Genomic DNA, 19,615 nt, shown 5'->3' with positions numbered 1-19,615 from the left:
AACCATGTGATCATCAGGCAAATCCTGAACCATGTGATCATCAATCTAACCGTGAACAAGGTGATCATCAATATAACCCTTAACCAGGTGATCATGAGTCTAACCCTGAACCATATGATCATCAATATAACCCCTAACCAGGTGATCATGAGTCTAACCCTGAACCATATGATCATCAATCCAACCCTGAACCATGTGATCATCACTGTAACCGTGACCCAGGTGATCATCTATATAACCCTTAACCAGGTGATCATGAGTCTAACCCTGAACCATATGATCATCAATCCAACCCTGAACCATTTGATCATCAATGTAACCGTGAACCAGGTGATCATCAATCTAACCGTGAACCAGGTGATCATCAATATAACCCTTAACGAGGTGATCATCAGGCTAACCCTGAACCAGGTGATCATCAGTCTAATCCTGAACCATGTGATCATCAATCCAACCCTGAACCATGTGATCATCAATGTAACCGTGACCCAGGTGATCATCTATATAACCCTTAACGAAGTGATCATCAGGCTAACCCTGAACCAGGTGATCATTTGTCTAATCCTGAACCATGTGATCATCAATCCAACCCTGAACCATGTGATCATCAATGTAACCGTCAACCAGGTGATCATCAATATAACCCTTAACCAGGTGATCATGAGTCTAACCCTGAACCATATGATCATCAATCCAACCCTGAACCATGTGATCATCAATGTAACCGTGACCCAGGTGATCATCTATATAAACCTTAACCAGGTGATCATGAGTCTAACCCTGAACCATATGATCATCAATCCAACCCTGAACCATTTGATCATCAATGTAACCGTGAACCAGGTGATCATCAATATAACCCTTAACGAAGTGATCATCAGGCTAACCCTGAACCAGGTGATCATCAGTCTAATCCTGAACCATGTGATCATCAATCCAACCCTGAACCCTGTGATCATTAATGTAACCGTCAACCAGGTGATCATCAATATAACCCTTAACCAGGTGATCATCAGTCTAATCCTGAACCATGTGATCATCAGGCAAATCCTGAACCATGTGATCATCAATCTAACCGTGAACAAGGTGATCATCAATATAACCCTTAACCAGGTGATCATGAGTCTAACCCTGAACCATATGATCATCAATCCAACCCTGAACCATGTGATCATCAATGTAACCGTGACCCAGGTGATCATCTATATAACCCTTAACCAGGTGATCATGAGTCTAACCCTGAACCATATGATCATCAATGTCACCGTGAACCAGGTGATCATCAATATAACCCTTAACGAAGTGATCATCAGGCTAACCCTGAACCAGGTGATCATCAGTCTAATCCTGAACCATGTGATCATCAGGCAAATCCTGAACCATGTGATCATCAATGTAACCCTGAACCATTTGATCATCAATCTAACCGTGAACAAGGTGATCATCAATATAACCCTTAAACAGGTGATCATCAGTCTCACCCTGAACCAGGTGATCATCAAACTAACCCTGAACAATGTGATCATCACTCTAACCCTGAACCATGTGATCATCAATCCAACCCTGGACCATGTGATCATCAATCCAACCCTGAACCATGTGATCATCAATGTAACCGTCAACCAGGTGATCATCAATATAACCCTTAACCAGGTGATCATGAGTCTAACCCTGAACCATATGATCATCAATCCAACCCTGAACCATGTGATCATCAATGTAACCGTGACCCAGGTGATCATCTATATAACCCTTAACCAGGTGATCATGAGTCTAACCCTGAACCATATGATCATCAATCCAACCCTGAACCATTTGATCATCAATGTAACCGTGAACCAGGTGATCATCAATCTAACCGTGAACCAGTTGATCATCAATATAACCCTTAACGAGGTGATCATCAGGCTAACCCTGAACCAGGTGATCATCAGTCTAATCCTGAACCATGTGATCATCAATCCAACCCTGAACCATGTGATCATCAATGTAACCGTGACCCAGGTGATCATCTATATAACCCTTAACGAAGTGATCATCAGGCTAACCCTGAGCCAGGTGATCATTTGTCTAATCCTGAACCATGTGATCATCAATCCAACCCTGAACCATGTGATCATCAATGTAACCGTCAACCAGGTGATCATCAATATAACCCCTAACCAGGTGATCATGAGTCTAACCCTGAACCATATGATCATCAATCCAACCCTGAACCATGTGATCATCAATGTAACCGTGACCCAGGTGATCATCTATATAACCCTTAACCAGGTGATCATGAGTCTAACCCTGAACCATATGATCATCAATCCAACCCTGAACCATTTGATCATCAATGTAACCGTGAACCAGGTGATCATCAATATAACCCTTAACGAAGTGATCATCAGGCTAACCCTGAACCAGGTGATCATCAGTCTAATCCTGAACCATGTGATCATCAATCCAACCCTGAACCATGTGATCATCAATGTAACCGTCAACCAGGTGATCATCAATATAACCCTTAAACAGAAGATCATCAGTCTAACCCTGAACCAGGTGATCATCAGTCTAATCCTGAACCATGTGATCATCAATCCAACCCTGAACCATGTGATCATCAATGTAACCGTGAACCAGGTGATCATCAATATAACCCTTAACGAAGTGATCATCAGTCTAATCCTGAACCATGTGATCATCAATCAAATCCTGAACCATGTGATCATCAATGTAACCGTCAACCAGGTGATCATGAGTCTAACCCTGAACCATATGATCATCAATCCAACCCTGAACCATGTGATCATCAGGCAAATCCTGAACCATGTGATCATCAATGTAACCGTGACCCAGGTGATCATCTATATAACCCTTAACGAAGTGATCATCAGGCTAATCCTGAACCAGGTGATCATCAGTCTAATCCTGAACCATGTGATCATCAATCCAACCCTGAACCATGTAATCATCAATCTAACCGTGAACCAGGTGATCATCAATATAACCCTTAACCAGGTGATCATCAGTCTAATCCTGAACCATGTGATCATCAGGCAAATCCTGAACCATGTGATCATCAATCTAACCGTGAACAAGGTGATCATCAATATAACCCTTAACCAGGTGATCATGAGTCTAACCCTGAACCATATGATCATCAATATAACCCTTAACCAGGTGATCATGAGTCTAACCCTGAACCATATGATCATCAATCCAACCCTGAACCATGTGATCATCAATGTAACCGTGACCCAGGTGATCATCTATATAACCCTTAACCAGGTAATCATGAGTCTAACCCTGAACCATATGATCATCAATCCAACCCTGAACCATTTGATCATCAATGTAACCGTGAACCAGGTGATCATCAATCTAACCGTGAACCAGGTGATCATCAATATAACCCTTAACGAGGTGATCATCAGGCTAACCCTGAACCAGGTGATCATCAGTCTAATCCTGAACCATGTGATCATCAATCCAACCCTGAACCATGTGATCATCAATGTAACCGTGACCCAGGTGATCATCTATATAACCCTTAACGAAGTGATCATCAGGCTAACCCTGAACCAGGTGATCATCAGTCTAATCCTGAACCATGTGATCATCAGGCAAATCCTGAACCATGTGATCATCAATGTAACCCTGAACCATTTGATCATCAATCTAACCGTGAACAAGGTGATCATCAATATAACCCTTAAACAGGTGATCATCAGTCTCACCCTGAACCAGGTGATCATCAGTCCAATCCTGAACCATGTGATCATCATTCAGACCCTGAACCATGTGATCATCAATCCAACCCTGGACCATGTGATCATCAATCTAACCGTGAACAAGGTGATCATCAATATAACCCTTAAACAGGTGATCATCAATATAACCCTTAACGAAGTGATCATCAGGCTAACCCTGAACCAGGTGATCATTTGTCTAATCCTGAACCATGTGCTCATCAATCCAACCCTGAACCATGTGATCATCAATGTAACCGTCAACCAGGTGATCATCAATATAACCCTTAACCAGGTGATCATGAGTCTAACCCTGAACCATATGATCATCAATCCAACCCTGAACCATGTGATCATCAATGTAACCGTGACCCAGGTGATCATCTATATAACCCTTAACCAGGTGATCATGAGTCTAACCCTGAACCATATGATCATCAATCCAACCCTGAACCATTTGATCATCAATGTAACCGTCAACCAGGTGATCATCAATATAACCCTTAAACAGGTGATCATGAGTCTAACCCTGAACCATATGATCATCAATCCAACCCTGAACCATTTCATCATCAACGTAACCTTCCACCAGGTGATCATGAGTCTAACCCTGAACCAGGTGATCATCAATCCAACCCTGAACCATGTGATCATCAATGTAACCCTGAACCAGGTGATCATTTGTCTAACCCTGAACCATGTGATCATCAATCTAACCGTGAACAAGGTGATCATCAATATAACCCTTAAACAGGAGATCATCAGTCTAACCCTGAACCAGGTGATCATCAGTCCAATCCTGAACCATGTGATCATCAATCCAACCCTGAACCATGTGATCATCAATCTAACCGTGAACCAGGTGATCATCAATATAACCCTTAACGAGGTGATCATCAGGCTAACCCTGAACCAGGTGATCATCAGTCTAATCCTGAACCATGTGATCATCAATCCAACCCTGAGTCATGTGATCATCAATGTAACCCTTAACCAGGTGATCATGAGTCTAACCCTGAACCATATGATCATCAAACAAACCCTGAACCATGTGATCATCAATGTAACCGTGAACCAGGTGATCATCTATATAACCCTTAACCAAGTGATCATGAGTCTAACCCTGAACCATATGATCATCAATCCAACCCTGAACCATGTGATCATCAATCTAACCGTGAACCAGGTGATAATCAATCTAACCGTGAACCAGGTGATAATCAATGTAACCATGAACCATGTGATCATCAATCCAACCCTTAACCATGTGATCATCAATCTAACCCTGAACCATGTGATCATCAATCCAACCCTGAACAATGTGATCATCAGTCTAACCCTGAACCATGTGATCATTAATCCAACCCTGGACCATGTGATTATCAATCTAACCGTGAACAAGGTGATCATCAATATAACCCTTAAACAGGTGATCATCAGTCTAACCCTGAACCAGGTGATCATCAGTCTAATCCTGAACCATGTGATCATCAATCCAACCCTCAACCATGTGATCATCAATGTAACCGTCAATCAGGTGATCATCAATATAACCCTTAACCAGGTGATCATCAGGCTAACCCTGAACCAGGTGATCTTCAGTCTAATCCTGAACCATGTGATCATCAATCCAACCCTGAACCATGTGATCATCAATGTAACCCTTAACCAGGTGATCATGAGTCTAACCCTGAACCATATGATCATCAATCCAACCCTGAACCATGTGAACATCAATGTAACCGTGAACCAGGTGATCATCTATATAACCCTTAACCAGGTGATCATGAGTCTAACCCTGAACCATATGATCATCAATCCAACCCTGAACCATGTGATCATCAATCTAACCGTGAACCAGGTGATAATCAATGTAACCATGAACCATGTGATCATCAATCCAACCCTGAACCATGTGATCATCAATGTAACCGTCAACCAGGTGATCATCAATATAACCCTTAACCAGGTGATCATGAGTCTAACCCCTGAACCATATGATCATCAAGCCAGCCCTGAACCATGTGATCATCAATGTAACCGTGAACCAGGTGATCATCTATATAACCCTTAACCAGGTGATTCTCAGTCTAATCTTGAACCATATGATCATCAATCCAACCCTGAACCATGTGATCATCAATCTAACCGTGAACCAGGTGATCATCAATATAACCCTTATCCAGGTGATCATCAGTCTAATCCTGAACCATGTGATCATCAGGCAAATCCTGAACAATGTGATCATCAATGTAACCCTGAACCATGTGATCATCAGTCTAACCCTGAACCAGGTGATCATCAGTCAAATCCTGAACCATGTGATCATCATTCAGACCCTGAACCATGTGATCATCAATCTAACCCTGAACCAGGTGATCATCAGTCTAACCCTGAACCATGTGATCATCAATCCAACCCTGGGCCATGTGATCATCAATCTAAACGTGAACAAGGTGATCATCAATATAACCCTTAAACAGGTGAACACCAGTCTAACCCTGAACCATGTGATCATCAATATAACCCTGAACCATGTGATCATCAATCTAACCGTGAACCAGGTGATCATCAATATAACCCTTAACGACGTGATCATCAGGCTAACCCTGAGCCAGGTGATCATTTGTCTAATCCTGAACCATGTGATCATCAATGTAACCGTCAACCAGGTGGTCATCTATATAACCCTTAACCAGGTGATCATGAGTCTAACCCTGAACCATATGATCATCAATCCAACCCTGAACCATTTCATCATCAATGTAACCGTCAACCAGGTGATCATGAGTCTAACCCTGAACCATATGATCATCAATCCAACCCTGAACCATGTGATCATCAATGTAACCCTGAACCAGGTGATCATCTATATAACCCTTAACCAGGTGATCATGAGTCTAACCCTGAACCATATGATCATCAATCCAACCCTGAACCATTTGATCATCAATGTAACCGTCAACCAGGTGATCATGAGTCTAACCCTGAACCATATGATCATCAATCCAACCCTGAACCATGTGATCATCAGGCGAATCCTGAACCATGTGATCATCAATGTAACCCTGAACGATGTGATCATCAATCTAACCGTGAACAAGGTGATCATCAATCTAACCCTGAACCATGTGATCATCAATTTAACCATGAACCAGGTGAACATCAGTCTAACCCTGAACCATGTGATAATCAATCTAACCCTGAACCCTGTGATCATCAGTCTAACCCTGAACCATGTGATCATCAATCCAACCCTGGGCCATGTGATCATCAATCTAAACGTGAACAAGGTGATCATCAATATAACCCTTAAACAGGTGATCATCAGTCTAACCCTGAACCAGGTGATCATCAGTCCAATCCTGAACCATGTCATCATCAATCCAACCCTGAACCATGTGATCATCAATCTAACCGTGAACCAGGTGATCATCAATATAACCCTTAACGACGTGATCATCAGGCTAACCCTGAACCATGTGATCATTCGTCTAATCCTGAACCATGTGATCATCAATTCTAACCGTCAACCAGGTGATCATCAATATAACCCTTAACCAGGTGATCATGAGTCTAACCCTGAACCATATGATCATCAATCCAACCCTGAACCATGTGATCATCAATGTAACCGTGAACCAGGTGATCATCTATATAACCCTTAACCAGGTGATCATGAGTGTAACCCTGAACCATATGATCATCAATCCAACCCTGAACCATTTCATCATCAATGTAACCGTCAACCAGGTGATCATGAGTCTAACCCTGAACCATATGATCATCAATCCAACCCTGAACCAGGTGATCATTTGTCTAATCCTGAACCATGTGATCATCAATGTAACCGTCAACCAGGTGATCATCAATATAACCCTTAACCAGGTGATCATGAGTCTAACCCTGAACCATATGATCATCAATCCAATCCTGAACCATTTGATCATCAATGTAATCGTCAACCAGGTGATCATGAGTCTAACCCTGAACCATATGATCATCAATCCAACCCTGAAACATGTGATCATCAATGTAACCTTGAACCATGTGATCATCAATCTAACCGTGAACAAGGTGGTCATCAATATAACCCTTAAACAGGAGATCATCAGTCTAACCCTGAACCAGGTGATCATCAGACCTATCCTGAACCATGTCATCATCAATCCAACCCTGAACCAGGTGATCATCAATCTAACCGTGAACCAGGTGATCATCAATATAACCCTTAACGAGCTGATCATCAGGCTAACCCTGAACCAGGTGATCATCAGTCTAATCCTGAACCATGTGATCATCAATCCAACCCTGAACCATGTGATCATCAATGTAACCGTGACCCAGGTGATCATCTATATAACCCTTAACCAGGTGATCATGAGTCTAACCCTGAACCATATGATCATCAATCCAACCCTGAACCATTTGATCATCAGGCTAACCCTGAACCAGGTGATCATCAGTCTAATCCTGAACCATGTGATCATCAATCCAACCCTGAACCATGTGATCATCAGTCTAACCCTGAACCAGGTGATCATCAGTCCAATCCTGAACCATGTGATCATCATTCAGACCCTGAACCATGTGATCATCAGTCTAACCCTGAACCATGTGATCATCAATCCAACCCTGAACCATGTGATCATCAAACTAACCCTGAACAATGTGATCATCAGGCTAACCCTGAACCAGGTGATCATTTGTCTAATCCTGAATCATGTGATCATCAATCCAACCCTGAACCATGTGATCATCAATGTAACCGTCAACCAGGTGATCATCAATATAACCCTTAACCAGGTGATCATGAGTCTAACCCTGAACCATATGATCATCAATCCAACCCTGAACCATGTGATCATCAATGTAACCGTGACCCAGGTGATCATCTATATAACCCTTAAACAGGTGATCATGAGTCTAACCCTGAACCATATGATCATCAATCCAACCCTGAACCATGTGATCATCAGGCGAATCCTGAACCATGTGATCATCAATGTAACCCTGAACGATGTGATCATCAATCTAACCGTGAACAAGGTGATCATCAATCTAACCCTGAACCATGTGATCATCAATCTAACCATGAACCAGGTGAACATCAGTCTAACCCTGAACCAGGTGAACATCAGTCTAACCCTGAACCCTGTGATCATCAGTCTAACCCTGAACCATGTGATCATCAATCCAACCCTGGGCCATGTGATCATCAATCTAAACGTGAACAAGGTGATCATCAATATAACCCTTAAACAGGTGATCATCAGTCTAACCCTGAACCAGGTGATCATCAGTCCAATCCTGAACCATGTCATCATCAATCCAACCCTGAACCTTGTGATCATCAATCTAACCGTGAACCAGGTGATCATCAATATAACCCTTAACGACGTGATCATCAGGCTAACCCTGAACCATGTGATCATTCGTCTAATCCTGAACCATGTGATCATCAATTCTAACCGTCAACCAGGTGATCATCAATATAACCCTTAACCAGGTGATCATCAATGTAACCGTGAACCAGGTGATCATCTATATAAACCTTAACCAGGTGATCATGAGTGTAACCCTGAACCATATGATCATCAATCCAACCCTGAACCATTTGATCATCAATGTAACCGTGAACCAGGTGATCATCAATATAACCCTTAATGAAGTGATCATCAGGCTAACCCTGAACCAGGTGATCATCAGTCTAATCCTGAACCATGTGATCATCAATCCAACCCTGAACCATGTGATCATCAATCTAACCGTGAACAAGGTGATCATCAATATAACCCTTAAACAGGTGATCATCAGTCTAACCCTGAACCAGGTGATCATCAGTCCAATCCTGAACCATGTGATCATCATTCAGACCCTGAACCATGTGATCATCAGTCTAACCCTGAACCATGTGATGATCAATCCAACCCTGAACCATGTGATCATCAAACTAACCCTGAACAATGTGATCATCAGGCTAACCCTGAACCAGGTGATCATTTGTCTAATCCTGAATCATGTGATCATCAATCCAACCTTGAACCATGTGATCATCAATGTAACCGTCAACCAGGTGATCATCAATATAACCCTTAACCAGGTGATCATGAGTCTAACCCTGAACCATATGATCATCAATCCAACCCTGAACCATGTGATCATCAATGTAACCGTGACCCAGGTGATCATCTATATAACCCTTAAACAGGTGATCATGAGTCTAACCCTGAACCATATGATCATCAATCCAACCCTGAACCATTTGATCATCAATGTAACCGTGAACCATGTGATCATCAATGTAACCCTGAACGATGTGATCATCAATCTAACCGTGAACAAGGTGATCATCAATCTAACCCTGAACCATGTGATCATCAATTTAACCATGAACCAGGTGAACATCAGTCTAACCCTGAACCATGTGATAATCAATCTAACCCTGAACCCTGTGATCATCAGTCTAACCCTGAACCATGTGATCATCAATCCAACCCTGGGCCATGTGATCATCAATCTAAACGTGAACAAGGTGATCATCAATATAACCCTTAAACAGGTGATCATCAGTCTAACCCTGAACCAGGTGATCATCAGTCCAATCCTGAACCATGTCATCATCAATCCAACCCTGAACCATGTGATCATCAATCTAACCGTGAACCAGGTGATCATCAATATAACCCTTAACGACGTGATCATCAGGCTAACCCTGAACCATGTGATCATTCGTCTAATCCTGAACCATGTGATCATCAATTCTAACCGTCAACCAGGTGATCATCAATATAACCCTTAACCAGGTGATCATGAGTCTAACCCTGAACCATATGATCATCAATCCAACCCTGAACCATGTGATCATCAATATAACCGTGAACCAGGTGATCATCTATATAACCCTTAACCAGGTGATCATGAGTGTAACCCTGAACCATATGATCATCAATCCAACCCTGAACCATTTCATCATCAATGTAACCGTCAACCAGGTGATCATGAGTCTAACCCTGAACCATATGATCATCAATCCAACCCTGAACCAGGTGATCATTTGTCTAATCCTGAACCATGTGATCATCAATGTAACCGTCAACCAGGTGATCATCAATATAACCCTTAACCAGGTGATCATGAGTCTAACCCTGAACCATATGATCATCAATCCAATCCTGAACCATTTGATCATCAATGTAATCGTCAACCAGGTGATCATGAGTCTAACCCTGAACCATATGATCATCAATCCAACCCTGAAACATGTGATCATCAATGTAACCTTGAACCATGTGATCATCAATCTAACCGTGAACAAGGTGGTCATCAATATAACCCTTAAACAGGAGATCATCAGTCTAACCCTGAACCAGGTGATCATCAGACCTATCCTGAACCATGTCATCATCAATCCAACCCTGAACCAGGTGATCATCAATCTAACCGTGAACCAGGTGATCATCAATATAACCCTTAACGAGCTGATCATCAGGCTAACCCTGAACCAGGTGATCATCAGTCTAATCCTGAACCATGTGATCATCAATCCAACCCTGAACCATGTGATCATCAATGTAACCGTGACCCAGGTGATCATCTATATAACCCTTAACCAGGTGATCATGAGTCTAACCCTGAACCATATGATCATCAATCCAACCCTGAACCATTTGATCATCAATGTAACCGTGAACCAGGTGATCATCAATATAACCCTTAACGAAGTGATCATCAGGCTAACCCTGAACCAGGTGATCATCAGTCTAATCCTGAACCATGTGATCATCAATCCAACCCTGAACCATGTGATCATCAATCTAACCGTGAACAAGGTGATCATATATATAACCCTTAAACAGGTGATCATCAGTCTAACCCTGAACCAGGTGATCATCAGTCCAATCCTGAACCATGTGATCATCATTCAGACCCTGAACCATGTGATCATCAGTCTAACCCTGAACCATGTGATCATCAATCCAACCCTGAACCATGTGATCATCAAACTAACCCTGAACAATGTGATCATCAGGCTAACCCTGAACCAGGTGATCATTTGTCTAATCCTGAATCATGTGATCATCAATCCAACCCTGAACCATGTGATCATCAATGTAACCGTCAACCAGGTGATCATCAATATAACCCTTAACCAGGTGATCGTGAGTCTAACCCTGAACCATATGATCATCAATCCAACCCTGAACCATGTGATCATCAATGTAACCGTGACCCAGGTGATCATCTATATAACCCTTAAACAGGTGATCATGAGTCTAACCCTGAACCATATGATCATCAATCCAACCCTGAACCATTTGATCATCAATGTAACCGTGAACCAGGTGATCATCAATATAACCCTTAACGAAGTGATCATCAGGCTAACCCTGAACCAGGTGATCATCAATCCAACCCTGAACCATGTGATCATCAATGTAACCGTCAACCAGGTGATCATCAATATAACCCTTAAACAGGTGATCATCAGTCTAACCCTGAACCAGGTGATCATCAGTCTAATCCTGAACCATGTGATCATCAAACTAACCCTGAACAATGTGATCATCACTCTAACCCTGAACCATGTGATCATCAATCCAACCCTGGACCATGTGATCATCAATCTAACCCTGGACCATGTGATCATCAATCTAACCGTGAACAAGGTGATCATCAATATAACCCTTAAACAGGAGATCATCAGTCTAACCCTGAACCAGGTGATCATCAGTCCAATCCTGAACCATGTGATCATCAATCCAACCCTGAACCATGTGATCATCAATCTAACCGTGAACCAGGTGATCATCAATATAACCCTTAACGAGGTGATCATCAGGCTAACCCTGAACCAGGTGATCATCAGTCTAATCCTGAACCATGTGATCATCAATCCAACCCTGAGTCATGTGATCATCAATGTAACCCTTAACCAGGTGATCATGAGTCTAACCCTGAACCATATGATCATCAATCAAACCCTGAACCATGTGATCATCAATGTAACCGTGAACCAGGTGATCATCTATATAACCCTTAACCAAGTGATCATGAGTCTAACCCTGAACCATATGATCATCAATCCAACCCTGAACCATGTGATCATCAATCTAACCGTGAACCAGGTGATAATCAATGTAACCATGAACCATGTGATCATCAATCCAACCCTTAACCATGTGATCATCAATCTAACCCTGAACCATGTGATCATCAATCCAACCCTGAACAATGTGATCATCAGTCTAACCCTGAACCATGTGATCATTAATCCAACCCTGGACCATGTGATTATCAATCTAACCGTGAACAAGGTGATCATCAATATAACCCTTAAACAGGTGATCATCAGTCTAACCCTGAACCAGGTGATCATCAGTCTAATCCTGAACCATGTGATCATCAATCCAACCCTCAACCATGTGATCATCAATGTAACCGTCAATCAGGTGATCATCAATATAACCCTTAACCAGGTGATCATCAGGCTAACCCTGAACCAGGTGATCATCAGTCTAATCCTGAACCATGTGATCATCAATCCAACCCTGAACCATGTGATCATCAATGTAACCCTTAACCAGGTGATCATGAGTCTAACCCTGAACCATATGATCATCAATCCAACCCTGAACCATGTGAACATCAATGTAACCGTGAACCAGGTGATCATCTATATAACCCTTAACCAGGTGATCATGAGTCTAACCCTGAACCATATGATCATCAATCCAACCCTGAACCATGTGATCATCAATCTAACCGTGAACCAGGTGATAATCAATGTAACCATGAACCATGTGATCATCAATCCAACCCTGAACCATGTGATCATCAATGTAACCGTCAACCAGGTGATCATCAATATAACCCTTAACCAGGTGATCATGAGTCTAACCCTGAACCATATGATCATCAAGCCAACCCTGAACCATGTGATCATCAATGTAACCGTGAACCAGGTGATCATCTATATAACCCTTAACCAGGTGATTCTCAGTCTAATCTTGAACCATATGATCATCAATCCAACCCTGAACCATGTGATCATCAATCTAACCGTGAACCAGGTGATCATCAATATAACCCTTATCCAGGTGATCATCAGTCTAATCCTGAACCATGTGATCATCAGGCAAATCCTGAACAATGTGATCATCAATGTAACCCTGAACCATGTGATCATCAGTCTAACCCTGAACCAGGTGATCATCAGTCCAATCCTGAACCATGTGATCATCATTCAGACCCTGAACCATGTGATCATCAATCTAACCCTGAACCAGGTGATCATCAGTCTAACCCTGAACCATGTGATCATCAATCCAACCCTGAACCATGTGATCATCAAACTAACCCTGAACACTGTGATCATCAGTCTAACCCTGAACCATGTGATCATCAATCCAACCCTGGGCCATGTGATCATCAATCTAAACGTGAACAAGGTGATCATCAATATAACCCTTAAACAGGTGAACACCAGTCTAACCCTGAACCATGTGATCATCAATATAACCCTGAACCATGTGATCATCAATCTAACCGTGAACCAGGTGATCATCAATATAACCCTTAACGACGTGATCATCAGGCTAACCCTGAGCCAGGTGATCATTTGTCTAATCCTGAACCATGTGATCATCAATGTAACCGTCAACCAGGTGATCATCAATATAACCCTTAACCAGGTGATAATGAGTCTAACCCTGAACCATATGATCATCAATCCAACCCTGAACCATGTGATCATCAATGTAACCGTGAACCAGGTGGTCATCTATATAACCCTTAACCAGGTGATCATGAGTCTAACCCTGAACCATATGATCATCAATCCAACCCTGAACCATTTCATCATCAATGTAACCGTCAACCAGGTGATCATGAGTCTAACCCTGAACCATATGATCATCAATCCAACCCTGAACCATGTGATCATCAATGTAACCCTGAACCAGGTGATCATTTGTCTAATCCTGAACCAGGTGATCATCAATGTAACCGTCAACCAGGTGATCATCAATATGACCCTTAACCAGGTGATCATGAGTCTAACCCTGAACCATATGATCATCAATCCAACCCTGAACCATGTGATCATCAATGTAACCGTGAACCAGGTGATCATCTATATAACCCTTAACCAGGTGATCATGAGTCTAACCCTGAACCATATGATCATCAATCCAACCCTGAACCATTTGATCATCAATGTAACCGTCAACCAGGTGATCATGAGTCTAACCCTGAACCATATGATCATCAATCCAACCCTGAACCATGTGATCATCAGGCGAATCCTGAACCATGTGATCATCAATGTAACCCTGAACGATGTGATCATCAATCTAACCGTGAACAAGGTGATCATCAATCTAACCCTGAACCATGTGATCATCAATCTAACCATGAACCAGGTGAACATCAGTCTAACCCTGAACCATGTGATCATCAATCTAACCCTGAACCCTGTGATCATCAGTCTAACCCTGAACCATGTGATCATCAATCCAACCCTGGGCCATGTGATCATCAATCTAAACGTGAACAAGGTGATCATCAATATAACCCTTAAACAGGTGATCATCAGTCTAACCCTGAACCAGGTGATCATCAGTCCAATCCTGAACCATGTCATCATCAATCCAACCCTGAACCATGTGATCATCAATCTAACCGTGAACCAGGTGATCATCAATATAACCCTTAACGACGTGATCATCAGGCTAACCCTGAACCATGTGATCATTCGTCTAATCCTGAACCATGTGATCATCAATTCTAACCGTCAACCAGGTGATCATCAATATAACCCTTAACCAGGTGATCATCAATGTAACCGTGAACCAGGTGATCATCTATATAACCCTTAACCAGGTGATCATGAGTGTAACCCTGAACCATATGATCATCAATCCAACCCTGAACCATTTGATCATCAATGTAACCGTGAACCAGGTGATCATCAATATAACCCTTAACGAAGTGATCATCAGACTAACCCTGAACCAGGTGATCATCAGTCTAATCCTGAACCATGTGATCATCAATCCAACCCTGAACCATGTGATCATCAATCTAACCGTGAACAAGGTGATCATCAATATAACCCTTAAACAGGTGATCATCAGTCTAACCCTGAACCAGGTGATCATCAGTCCAATCCTGAACCATGTGATCATCATTCAGACCCTGAACCATGTGATCATCAGTCTAACCCTGAACCATGTGATCATCAATCCAACCCTGAACCATGTGATCATCAAACTAACCCTGAACAATGTGATCATCAGGCTAACCCTGAACCAGGTGATCATTTGTCTAATCCTGAATCATGTGATCATCAATCCAACCTTGAACCATGTGATCATCAATGTAACCGTCAACCAGGTGATCATCAATATAACCCTTAACCAGGTGATCATGAGTCTAACCCTGAACCATATGATCATCAATCCAACCCTGAACCATGTGATCATCAATGTAACCGTGACCCAGGTGATCATCTATATAACCCTTAAACAGGTGATCATGAGTCTAACCCTGAACCATATGATCATCAATCCAACCCTGAACCATTTGATCATCAATGTAACCGTGAACCAGGTGATCATCAATATAACCCTTAACGAAGTGATCATCAGGCTAACCCTGAACCAGGTGATCATCAATCCAACCCTGAACCATGTGATCATCAATGTAACCGTCAACCAGGTGATCATCAATATAACCCTTAAACAGGTGATCATCAGTCTAACCCTGAACCAGGTGATCATCAAACTAACCCTGAACAATGTGATCATCACTCTAACCCTGAACCATGTGATCATCAATCCAACCCTGGACCATGTGATCATCAATCTAACCCTGGACCATGTGATCATCAATCTAACCGTGAACAAGGTGATCATCAATATAACCCTTAAACAGGAGATCATCAGTCTAACCCTGAACCAGGTGATCATCAGTCCAATCCTGAACCATGTGATCATCAATCCAACCCTGAACCATGTGATCATCAATCTAACCGTGAACCAGGTGATCATCAATATAACCCTTAACGAGGTGATCATCAGGCTAACCCTGAACCAGGTGATCATCAGTCTAATCCTGAACCATGTGATCATCAATCCAACCCTGAGTCATGTGATCATCAATGTAACCCTTAACCAGGTGATCATGAGTCTAACCCTGAACCATATGATCATCAATCAAACCCTGAACCATGTGATCATCAATGTAACCGTGAACCAGGTGATCATCTATATAACCCTTAACCAAGTGATCATGATTCTAACCCTGAACCATATGATCATCAATCCAACCCTGAACCATGTGATCATCAATCTAACCGTGAACCAGGTGATAATCAATCTAACCGTGAACCAGGTGATAATCAATGTAACCATGAACCATGTGATCATCAATCCAACCCTTAACCATGTGATCATCAATCTAACCCTGAACCATGTGATCATCAATCCAACCCTGAACAATGTGATCATCAGTCTAACCCTGAACCATATGATCATTAATCCAACCCTGGACCATGTGATTATCAATCTAACCGTGAACAAGGTGATCATCAATATAACCCTTAAACAGGTGATCATCAGTCTAACCCTGAACCAGGTGATCATCAGTCTAATCCTGAACCATGTGATCATCAATCCAACCCTGAACCATGTGATCATCAATGTAACCGTCAATCAGGTGATCATCAATATAACCCTTAACCAGGTGATCATCAGGCTAACCCTGAACCAGGTGATCATCAGTCTAATCCTGAACCATGTGATCATCAATCCAACCCTGAACCATGTGATCATCAATGTAACCCTGAACCATGTGATCATTCGTCTAATCCTGAACCATGTGATCATCAATTCTAACCGTCAACCAGGTGATCATCAATATAACCCTTAACCAGGTGATCATGAGTCTAACCCTGAACCATATGATCATCAATCCAACCCTGAACCATGTGATCATCAATATAACCGTGAACCAGGTGATCATCTATATAACCCTTAACCAGGTGATCATGAGTGTAACCCTGAACCATATGATCATCAATCCAACCCTGAACCATTTCATCATCAATGTAACCGTCAACCAGGTGATCATGAGTCTAACCCTGAACCATATGATCATCAATCCAACCCTGAACCAGGTGATCATTTGTCTAATCCTGAACCATGTGATCATCAATGTAACCGTCAACCAGGTGATCATCAATATAACCCTTAACCAGGTGATCATGAGTCTAACCCTGAACCATATGATCATCAATCCAATCCTGAACCATTTGATCATCAATGTAATCGTCAACCAGGTGATCATGAGTCTAACCCTGAACCATATGATCATCAATCCAACCCTGAAACATGTGATCATCAATGTAACCTTGAACCATGTGATCATCAATCTAACCGTGAACAAGGTGGTCATCAATATAACCCTTAAACAGGAGATCATCAGTCTAACCCTGAACCAGGTGATCATCAGACCTATCCTGAACCATGTCATCATCAATCCAACCCTGAACCAGGTGATCATCAATCTAACCGTGAACCAGGTGATCATCAATATAACCCTTAACGAGCTGATCATCAGGCTAACCCTGAACCAGGTGATCATCAGTCTAATCCTGAACCATGTGATCATCAATCCAACCCTGAACCATGTGATCATCAATCTAACCGTGAACAAGGTGATCATCAATATAACCCTTAAACAGGTGATCATCAGTCTAACCCTGAACCAGGTGATCATCAGTCCAATCCTGAACCATGTGATCATCATTCAGACCCTGAACCATGTGATCATCAGTCTAACCCTGAACCATGTGATCATCAATCCAACCCTGAACCATGTGATCATCAAACTAACCCTGAACAATGTGATCATCAGGCTAACCCTGAACCAGGTGATCATTTGTCTAATCCTGAATCATGTGATCATCAATCCAACCCTGAACCATGTGATCATCAATGTAACCGTCAACCAGGTGATCATCAATATAACCCTTAACCAGGTGATCATGAGTCTAACCCTGAACCATATGATCATCAATCCAACCCTGAACCATGTGATCATCAATGTAACCGTGACCCAGGTGATCATCTATATAACCCTTAAACAGGTGATCATGAGTCTAACCCTGAACCATATGATCATCAATCCAACCCTGAACCATTTGATCATCAATGTAACCGTGAACCAGGTGATCATCAATATAACCCTTAACGAAGTGATCATCAGGCTAACCCTGAACCAGGTGATCATCAATCCAACCCTGAACCATGTGATCATCAATGTAACCGTCAACCAGGTGATCATCAATATAACCCTTAAACAGGTGATCATCAGTCTAACCCTGAACCTGGTGATCATCAGTCTAATCCTGAACCATGTGATCATCAAACTAACCCTGAACAATGTGATCATCACTCTAACCCTGAACCATGTGATCATCAATCCAACCCTGGACCATGTGATCATCAATCTAACCCTGGACCATGTGATCATCAATCTAACCGTGAACAAGGTGATCATCAATATAACCCTTAAACAGGAGATCATCAGTCTAACCCTGAACCAGGTGATCATCAGTCCAATCCTGAACCATGTGATCATCAATCCAACCCTGAACCATGTGATCATCAATCTAACCGTGAACCAGGTGATCATCAATATAACCCTTAACGAGGTGATCATCAGGCTAACCCTGAACCAGGTGATCATCAGTCTAATCCTGAACCATGTGATCATCAATCCAACCCTGAGTCATGTGATCATCAATGTAACCCTTAACCAGGTGATCATGAGTCTAACCCTGAACCATATGATCATCAATCAAACCCTGAACCATG

Source organism: Antennarius striatus, chromosome 3, assembly GCF_040054535.1.
Source record: "Antennarius striatus isolate MH-2024 chromosome 3, ASM4005453v1, whole genome shotgun sequence".
In the NCBI taxonomy this organism is placed as follows: domain Eukaryota; kingdom Metazoa; phylum Chordata; class Actinopteri; order Lophiiformes; family Antennariidae; genus Antennarius; species Antennarius striatus.
The sequence above is the reverse complement of the archived record's forward strand: the minus strand, read 5'-3'. Positions refer to the sequence as shown.